This window comes from Triticum dicoccoides, chromosome 2A (assembly GCF_002162155.2).
Source record: "Triticum dicoccoides isolate Atlit2015 ecotype Zavitan chromosome 2A, WEW_v2.0, whole genome shotgun sequence".
Lineage (NCBI taxonomy): Eukaryota > Viridiplantae > Streptophyta > Magnoliopsida > Poales > Poaceae > Triticum > Triticum dicoccoides.
The window spans coordinates 89678608-89689115 of record NC_041382.1 but is presented as its reverse complement, the minus strand read 5'-3'; the positions used below and the strand labels follow the sequence as shown (position 1 = coordinate 89689115).

The window sequence follows — 10508 nt, the reverse complement described above, 5'->3', positions numbered from 1 at the left end:
ATAAAACAGTGCCTAGGGACAGATACACTATAGATGATATCATCGCTGTACGGTTGTCTCGTCCAAGGTATGGCCGTCTCGTCAGTGTCTTGTCGATGTCGCTTCGGGCTACAGTCGGCAGCCGGCCGGGCAAAGCAGTCGGACAGGGAGCCGGCAGGAGCGGCCGGACAGTCGGACTAAGGGGCTTTGCTAGCCCCGATGTCTTGAAATATCGTCTTGCCGTCCTCGGGGTACCCGTGGTCGATTACTCCGACACAATGATTAGTTTAACTATTGAGCAAATAGTTACAGGTTCAGCTGACTCCTTTGTGTGTTTTTATTGATTTGTAGCTCCTCTGTTTTTCTCATCTTTGTAGGCTGAGAGTATATCCAACCTTTGATAAAGTTTTGAACGTTGAAAGTTCTGAATCTACATGTTAGATTTATCTAGCTTTTTTCTAGGCTGAGAGTATATCCACACCCTTTTAAGGCAGTCAATGGACAGAAAATTAGTAGAAGAACGGTAGATACGCTGTGTTTCAGGATATAACTGTAACCGCAAATGGGGTTTCTTTGATTCTGAAAGTATGCATTGCAAATGCTCTTGTCAGAAGCAACTCGCTGAGAACCTGTAATATTTGTTGCAACAACAGCGACCACAGCATCGAGCAGAGGAAGAATAGCCCAGCAATTGCATGACCTGCAAACCAAAAATTAGGACCAAATTAGAGAGTTCTATAGGACTTCAATGGATGGGAAATTTCAGGAAAATCCTCCAATGTTCATAAGAATCCTAAGAAACAAAATATATAGGCTAGTATGACACGGAGGCCCATGCCACATGACGCCGGAAGCGAGAGGAACGTGCCTCCTTCACGCATGACGCCCTCCGCCGTGCAGCCGCCACGGCACTGTTGCGCGCCCGCGCCATAAGGCCTGCCACGCGCAGCTTCGCCGCCGAGCCCCTCACACACGTCTCCTCTATTCTCTTTGTTCTATTTCTCTTCTGGAGCAGATTCATTTATCTCCCCATGATCCAATCGCACTATCAAAGGTCCTGATTGTATCACACTGGGTCAATTACTTCTCACTTTTCTCTCAAGTTTCTCACATCTGTACTCTGCTTCTTTGAGTCGAATTGTTTTGGGTGAACAATTCTTCAGTTAACCTCCACGGTACACAGCTTGTCTCTATGGACGTTGGGCCAATAATTAATACCTTTCGTTTTGATTTAAAATTATCCATTAAGACAAAAATGCAGAACAGAATCATACAGACACATATTAACAGAAAACACATCTAGGAGTAGATGGAACTTTATCTGAAGCCACACGACGCGGACTTCAATTCAGCCTAGGCAATCTAACGAAAACTACAGAGAGATGCCGGTCCAGGTGCTAGGAACTTGGAGGGTTATACAAGTTGCAGCCAAATTGGCTTCCAATTGAAGCAGGAAAGTAGGGAATGCACACACAAAAAAAAGATCGATCTACATCGCTCGCTATGGAGGTTCAGGGATGCTATGGAGGTTCAGGGATGCGTCTTAGTGATGAACCTGGTCGCGGTGTCTCCACCTCTGGGTCGGCCATGTGGCGAGCAGCCCCGACGTAGGCAGGCCGGCACTGTGCTCACGATGCAGGGAAGAAGACGGGAACTCCGCCGGCGCCGGCGCCAGACCGCATCGCTGCCGCTGGCAGCATAGCCAAGGACACGGAGACGCGGCCCGCGTCGTCGGGCACATAGGAGAGGGCGAGATCGAGGACGACGAATCCTCGTCGTGCAGTGGACTCCGGTGTGGTTCGCTGTGTTGACGCCGTGACGGAGGAACCAGGACGAGAGCTCAGATCCAATCGCCCGTGAAGACGCCGTGTGATTTGGTTTAGAATAGTATAACTGTGGGTAGTTAGGAAGGCAAGGATAAATAGACTCTATTTTTTGGTGGGAACACACAATATTGGCGCAAACTACAGTAAACCAAAATTAGGTGGTGGAAAAGTAATTATTTTTGGATGGAATGCTTAGAGTAATAAAATAAATTGGAAAAATAATATTTCAAAGCAATATGAGAGATATATGCTCCTAAATATAATGTTACTAAAATATGTTTGTCAAAAGTTATTTCTTGTTGAAAAGACCACCAAGTCCGAGAATCATGGAGGGGCGATCTGGCGCCTTCCCCTCTAACTTTCTCGCCGTCGATATTTGTCTCGACAAATCGTCTCACGACTGTCATCTTCCTTCCGAATTAGATCGGGAGATTCCCGATGAAATCGTCTTACGCCTGTCATCTTCCTAAGTACGGCGGTAGGCGGCGTGTGGGAAGCTCGCATCCATGGCCGATGGAGAGGCTCTAGCTCGCGGGCGAAGGTCGGGAAGAGGGACAGAGGAACAGAGGAACTGCTTGGTCAACACCGAGGATGGAGGAAGAGGGCAACGGGAGCCATGGCCGACCAGGAGCGGCGTGCAAGGTCAGAGGGGCGGCTCGCCGGTCGGGGCTTGCCATCCCGCAGAAATAGGGGTTGCGACCGGTGCTAGAGCGCTGTCGCCGGACGACCCGGCTGTAGGTACAACCAGGTTTGCACTACAATTTCAGAAAATCATTTCAGAAGTAGCAAAAACTTGGCCAATTTTGAACTATAGCCCACAGAAACCTGATGTGACCCTCACTTTAAAACTACTAGGTTATATTCTTGCCTTGAAACACAAGTACAGATGGGATGGATTGATGAGATGGTCGATCTATGTCAGTCTTGATCTCACATTTTGATCTTGAGATGGGGTGACCTAAACATCTTTCATCTTACCAAACAATCCGTGGAGAGTTCCTCCGCGGTAGAGTAGGTCCAACATAATCATGTCATTTTTGTTTCAACGAAAACCATAGAGATTAAACTGTGTAAATTAATAATCAAACCAATTTCGTTCTGAGATCTCTTGTGTCAGGAACGTGTTGTTACATCATGGATCTACAATTGTGTGTCTTTGTTTACTTCCTAGTTGCCATGACAAAATTCAAACTTTGAGCACAAATATTGCTTTGCAATGAAGTTAAATTTAGTCCTAGCATTTCACACACAAAAAAAAATCACATCCGGCCAGCAAGAAAATTGTGTGCAAATCTTCTATGTTTCTAAGCTCCCTCAAATTGGGACGCTGAGAGCGCTCCGGGCTATGGTCGTGTGGTGGACCCTGTCCATCAGCGCCAGGAAGCGAAAACCCAAACTGGCTTAGACATGTATTTTGTGTGTCAATCGCACATGATTTTTCCGTTTCTTCGAGTCGTCCATATGTTATGTAGTGCTTGGTGATTTGATTGGGTTGGAGCTTTTGATTTAGCGAGTTGCCACCTGGTCACTTTCCTGCTTTGAAGTAATAATCCTTTATTTGATACTCTCACTCTACTGCAGTGTAGATTATTGCTCCTGATTAAGTTCCGCATCCTCCAGAATAAAAATCTTTCTCTCTGATTTATAGTCGAGATAATTGCATCTATCGTCCTCGTAATCGCTGGCTGGCGAGGTCCGACTTGGTCCTGGTGGTTGCAAAGTGCTTCAATACGGTCACAGCACAAGAAAATACGTGCTCAATACGGTCTCTGTGGTTGAAACAACAATCCTGACTCTACACGCTGCATAGTATCTCGTATTTCTATAGCTAACAGGCCCATTCGTCTGTGGGCCGAGTAATACAAAGAAAAAAGCATGCCGACAAATAAAAGGAAAAAAACACGACGAGGGGATTCGCACGCTTAAGCTTCTGCCCCATTGTTGGGCAAGCAAGCCACCAGGCCGAATCCATGATATGTTTAATATGGGGATGCATCGTCTATTATATAGATATATCATGTCTTTTAAAAATTTCGTAAATTTTAAAAATGTTCATGAGTTTTTTCAAAAACATTCATCGCTTCCCACCAGGCCAAATCCATGATATGTTTAATATGGGGATGCATTGTCTATTATATAGATATACTTCTCTTTTAAATTTTTTGTAAATTTATAAAATGTTCATGAGTTTTATAAAAAATGTTCATTGCTTCCAAAAAATTCATGATAGAAAAATAAAGTTCTTGTCCACAAAAAATGTTCATGATATTTTTTCAAAATATTCAAAACAATTTTTCGGAATTTCTTTAAAATAATTCAATTTTATAAAAATGTTCGCCGATTCGAAATAAAATTCGTGAATTTTAAAAATATTCTTCACAAAAAAAATTCTGAATTTCAAAAGTTGTTCCCCAATTTCAAGGAATGTTCGCCTATGCAAAAAAAAAACTTGTCGAGGAGTTCCAAAATAATTATTAGTCCATCATTATTGGGAATTTTATCAAACTACGCAAACTTTTCTTTTACATTGTAAAAACATATGAAAATTTCGCATACATTATTTGTATACCATGCAATTTTTTTACATTGTATAAACATTTTGGAAAATTTCACATACATTATTTGGAAATATGTGAGTATTCCGTTAAATGTCACGTTTATATTTAGAATGGGAATAAACATTTTCTGAACATTGTTGGGAATTTTGTCAAACAATGCAAACCATGTACAGTGTATTCTGCAGTATGACAGTTAGCCCGGTCCTGCTCGTCCGAATGGGCCCATATGTCAGTGGGATATATGAGAAATAAAACAAAAAAACAGAATCGCGGGGGTGTCGAACTTGAAACCTGTGCGCTGGTGAAGCACGAGCTAACCACCAGACAAAGCTTGTATGTGCTACATATCTGGAGATGCACTTCTTACATAGTCTTTTCTATTAGGAATCTATTTAGGTTTTTTTGGGTGAAAAGAAATCTATTTAAGTTTTTTGAGAAAAGAAATCCATTTAGGTTTTTTTAGCAACAGAGATCCATTTAGGTATACATAGTCTTTTCTTTCGGGCTGGACGGGCCTGTATTTTTTGTTTTAAAGCTATGGCCCAGTTGTCTTCTGTGTGCTCTAGTTTTTTGTTCGTGTTCATTTTTTTGGGGATCTCCTATTTGGTGCGAGCGGCCTGGTGTGTAACCCCCTGCACTCAGTACGTACAATGTTTTTTGAAACTGCGAATATTTTAAAATTCATGATTTTTTTCAAAATGGTAAACATTTTTACAAATTGGGGTGAACTTTTCGAATTTAATTTTGAAATTGCGTACATATTTTTTGGAACTTGTCAACAAATATTTTTTTTTACATAGGCGAACATTTCTTGGCCATTTCAAATCCAAATGTAACGAGTTAAATATGTATTCCTATCAAGAAAGTGTGTTCTATCCATTTATAAAGTTTTTCCATAGTCTTGGTTAATTAAAATCGGTGCAATTTAAAAATAATTTAATTACTCCTTAGAGCTTGCAAAAAATACAACTTAATATCTATAAATTCGAATAATATATTTTTCCACTGTTTTACTTGTAACTAATGCAATGTCACACCGATGTTGCAATATCTTTTCGAATATTACCACGAATAGTTATCCTGTTGAAATACCTAGTCTCTATTGCAACAAAATGACTGCTTCGCGCAACAGATTTTTTTTGTCACAATATCGTTACCATATTGCAACGCCGATTTAGTTTGTTGCAATAGCTAGCCACTTTTTTGCAACAATATTTGTAACTAATGCAACATCATGCCTGTGTTGCAATATCTTTCCGAATATTGCCACGGATAGTTATTCTGTTGAAATGTCTAGTCTCTATTACAACAAAATGACTGCCCTCACGCAACAGAATCTTTTGTCGCAATACCGTTGCCATATTGCAATGCCGATATAGTTTGTTGCAATATGAGGCATCTATTGCAACAAAGTTAGTATTTATCGTGACCAAACTAAGTTATGGCAATATGTTCGACCTATTGCCACAACGAGAGAATTTGTGGTAATATTGCGTTTTATTGCAACAAAACATAGTTGTAGCAATAAATTTTGTTGCAATAGACCGGAATCCTTGTAGTGAGTCAAGACATACCAAGTACCTATCATAAACTCTTATCCCTCGCATTACACTATTTTCCATTTTCCTCTCGTTTTCCTCTCCCCCACTTCACCCTTGCCGTTTTATTCGCCCTCTTTTCCGTTCGCCTCTTTTTCGCTTGCTTCTTGTGTGCTTGTGTGTTGGATTGTTTGTCACGATGGCTCAAGATAATAATAAATTGTGTGACTTTTTCAATACCAACAATATTGATTTTATTAGCACTCTGATTGCTTCCTTTACCAATGCTGAATCTTGTGAAATTAATACTGCTTTGTTGAATCTTGTCATGAAAGATCCGTTTTCCGGCCTTCCTAATGAAGATGCAGCTACCCATCTAAACAGCTTTGTTGATTTATGTTATATGCAAAAGAAGAAAAATGTGGATAATGATATTGTTAAATTGAAGCTATTCCCGTTTTCGCTTAGAGATCGTGCTAAAACTTGGTTTTCTTCTTTGCCTAAAAATAGTATTGATTCTTGGAATAAGTGCAAAGATGCTTTTATCTCTAAGTATTTTCCTCCCGCTAAGATCATCTCTCTAAGAAACGATATTATGAACTTTAAGCAACTAGATCATGAGCATGTTGCACAATCTTGGGAGAGGATGAAATTAATGATTCGCAATTGCCCTAGTCATGGACTGAATTTATGGATGATCATACAAATTTTTTATGCTGGATTGAATTTTTCTTATAGAAATCTTTTAGATTCGGCCGTGGGAGACACTTTTATGGAAATCACTTTAGGAGAAGCTACCAAACTCCTAGATAATATTATGGTTAATTATTCTCAATGGGACACCGAAAGATCTACTAGTAAAAAATTTCATGTTATAGAAGAAATTAATGTTTTGAGTGGAAAGACGGATGAACTTATGAAATTGTTTGCTAATAAGAGTGTTTTTTCTGATCCTAATGATATGCCTTTGTCTACCTTGATTGAGAATAATAATGAATCTATGGATGTGAATTTTGTTGGTAGGAACAATTTTGGTAACAACGCATATAGAGGTAATTTTAATCCTAGGCCTTTCCCTAGTAATTCCTTTAATAATTATGGTAATTCCTACAACAATTCTTATGGAAATTATAATAAGATGCCCTCTGATTTTGAATCTAGTATTAAAGAATTTATTAATTCACAAAAGAGTTTCAATGCTTTGATTGAAGAAAAATTGTCTAAGATTGATGAGTTGGCTAGGAACATGGATAGAATTTCTCTTGATGTTGATTCTTTGAAACTTAGATCTATCCCACCTAAGCATGATATCAATGAGTCTCTCAAAGCCATGAGAATTTCCATTGATGAGTGCAAAGAAAGAACCGCTAGGATGCGTGCTAAAAAAGATTGCTTTATAAAAGTGTGTTCTTCTAGTTTTGATGACAATAAGGATGAAGATCTAAAAGTGATTGATGTGTCTCCAATTAAATCTTTGTTTTGCAATATGAATCTTGATAATGATGGGATTGGAGATGAGTCAACTTTAGTTAAAAGCCGTCCCAATGATTCGGAGTTTTTAGATCTTGATGCAAAAATTAATAAAAGTGGGATTGGAGAGGTCAAAACTTTACATAGCAATGAACCCACTATTTTGGATTTCAAGGAATTTAATTATGATATTTGCACTTTGATAGATTGTATTTCCTTGCAATCCGTGTTAAATTCTCAGCATGCTTATAATCAAAATAAAGCTTTTACCAAACATATCGTTGATGCTTTAATGTAATCTTATGAAGAAAAGCTTGAATTGGAAGTTTCCATCCCTGGAAAACTTCATGATGTATGGGAGCCTACTACTAAAATTAAAATTAAAGATCATGAATGTTATGCTATATGTGATTTGGGTGCTAGCATTTCCACGATTCCAAAAACTTTGTGTGATGTGTTAGGTTTCCGTGAATTTGATGATTGTTCTTTAAATTTGCATCTCGCGGATTCCACTATTAAGAAACCTATGGGAAGAATTAATAATGTTCTTATTGTTACAAATAGGAATGGTGTGCCCATAGATTTCATTGTTCCTCATATTGATTGCAATCCTGCATGTCCCATTATTCTTGGTAGACCTTTCCTTAAAACGATTGGTGCAATTATTGATATGAAAGAAGGGAATATTAGATTCCAATTTCCATTAAGGAAAGGCATGGAACACTTTCCTAGAAAGAAAATTAAATTACCTTATGTATCTATTATGAGAGCCACTTATGGATTGCATACCAAAGATGATAATACCTAGATCTATCCTTGCTTTTATGCCTAGCTAGGGGCGTTAAACGATAGCGCTTGTTGGGAGGCAACCCAATTTTATTTTTGTTTATTGATTTTTGGTTATGTTTAGTAATAAATAATTCACCTATCCTCTGTCTAGATGTGGTTTTATACTTTTAATTAGTGTTTGTGCCAAGTAGAACCTTTGGGAAGACTTGGGGAAAGTTTTTGCGATCTTGCTGTAAAAAACAAAAACTTTAGCGCTCACGATATTTGCTGCCATTTTTTACTGGAGAGTGCGATTAGGTTAATTAGTTTTTAAGATGATTAATAGATAAATTGCTCACGTCCAGAAATTTATTTTAGAATTTTTGGGGTTACAGAAGTATTCGAAACCTACATATTACTACAGATTGTTTTGTTTTTCACAGATTCTGTTTTTGTGTGTTGTTTGCTTATTTTGATGAATCTATGCCTAGTATCGTAGGGTATGAACCATAGAAAATTGGAATACAGTAGGTTTAACACCAATATAAATAAATAATGAGTTCATTACAGTACCTTAAGTGGTGGTTTGTTTTCTTATACTAACGGAGCTCATGAGATTTTCTGTTTAAGTTTTGTGTTGTGAAGTTTTCAAGTTTTGGGTAAAGATTTGATGGATTATGGAATAAGGAGTGGCAAGAGCATAAGCTTGGGGATGCCCAAGGCACCCCAAGGTAAAATTCAAGGACAACCAAAAGCCTAAGCTTGGGGATGCCCGGAAGGCATCCCCTCTTTCGTCTTCTTCTATCGGTAACTTTACTTGAGACTATATTTTTATTCACCACATGATATGTGTTTTGCTTGGAGAGTCTTGTATAATTTGAGTCTTTGATTTTAGTTTAACACAATCATTCTTTCTGTACACACCTTTTGCGAGAGAGACACATGAATTGAGATTTATTAGAATACTCTATGTGCTTCACTTATATCTTTTGAGCTAGATAATTTTGCTCTGGTGCTTCACTTATATCTTTTAGAGCACGGTGATGGTTTTATTTTATAGAAATTATTGATCTCTCATGCTTCACCTATATTATTTTGAGAGTCATTTAGAACAGCATGGTAATTTACTTTGGTTATGAAATTAGTCCTAATATGTGACGCCCGGATAATTAAGCTACAGTAATTCTCTGCAAATGATGCCACGTCACTTCGATTACTGTTGTTAATCTCGCCTTAGTTTGAAACCGATTCAAATTCAAATTCAAAATCAAGCAAACAAAAAAAGTTTTCAAACTTAAAGCTAAAAATGTCCGGGATGTGCCAAGTAATACAAAGTTAATTGTGGTGAAGAAACCCCACTTTTATAAAATGTTTTAATGCTCTAAAATGATTAAAACGGTAGTTGAAACGATTGATTATGTGCCTTTGATATTTTATAAAATGATAAACTATTTTTTTGAGGTAAAAACTGTTAGGTTAGTGGGTTATTTTGAAACACTATTTTTGAAGCTATTGTCATATTTTACTAAACTGAAAATAAAGTGTAACTAAGATAAAAAAAGGAAAGGAAAGTGGAAATAAAACTAAACAACTAAAAGGAAGTGGACCCCTGGCCAACTGGGCCAACAGGCCCAGCTGGCCACCCACACGACCCAGTCGGCCCATCCCGGCTGTATAACCCCCCACACACCCGAAACCCTAGCCCGATCCCTTCCCACTTCCCCCTCTCGGTCCACTCCTTCCCCCCACGACCCCCTCTGCCCCCGATCTGGATCCGGAAAACGGTGCCCGACCCCATCGCCTCGGCGTGCATCGCCGCCCCACCGCGCCTCGGTCCTCCTCCGCGATGCCGCCTTGTCGGCCCCCGTCCTCGTCCTCGAACCTCCGCACGCCGCCGCAGCTCCCGCTTCGTTATTGCCGTGTCGCCCCGGCCTCTTCTCCCTTCCGCGACGTCGTCCTTCTCCTCGACTCCTCACCGGACACCGCCGCCGCCCGGAGCTACCCCGACGGCCTGCTTCCTCTCCGCCGTCGTCATTGTCTCCACCTCGCGCACCACTGCCTCGAACCCTACTCCCCATCGTGAGCCGCGCCCCTCCTCTCTCTCCCTGTCCGTGCGCTGCTCACGCCAGCGCGAGACCGCACGCGCTCACCGTGGCTGCATTCCGCGCCACCGCGCGCGCTCGCGCTGAGCGCGCCCCGCGCGCTGACCCATCGCGTCCCCCCTCGCGTCCTGCTCCTTCCTCCATCGCGTCTGCCGCTCCCAGCGCCGCCCGTTGCAGCCACCGCGCCCTCCTCTCACTGCTCGTAGCGCCACTGGCCACCACCACCATCGCAGCGCAGCTCAATCGCAGCCCCGCTCGGCCCCGCTT

The 10508-nt window shown here is 40.5% G+C and overlaps 1 long non-coding RNA gene across 1 annotated transcript; it reads right to left on the bottom strand.

Moving 5' to 3' along the window:
* Nucleotides 1-526: 526 nt before the first annotated feature.
* Nucleotides 527-1837, bottom strand: LOC119359059. The gene is made up of 2 exons (XR_005172368.1): nt 1535-1837; nt 527-679 (listed from the first exon to the last, which is right to left on the bottom strand). It is a non-coding gene; the product is annotated as an uncharacterized LOC119359059 (long non-coding RNA).
* Between the last annotated feature and the right edge of the window lie 8671 nt (nt 1838-10508).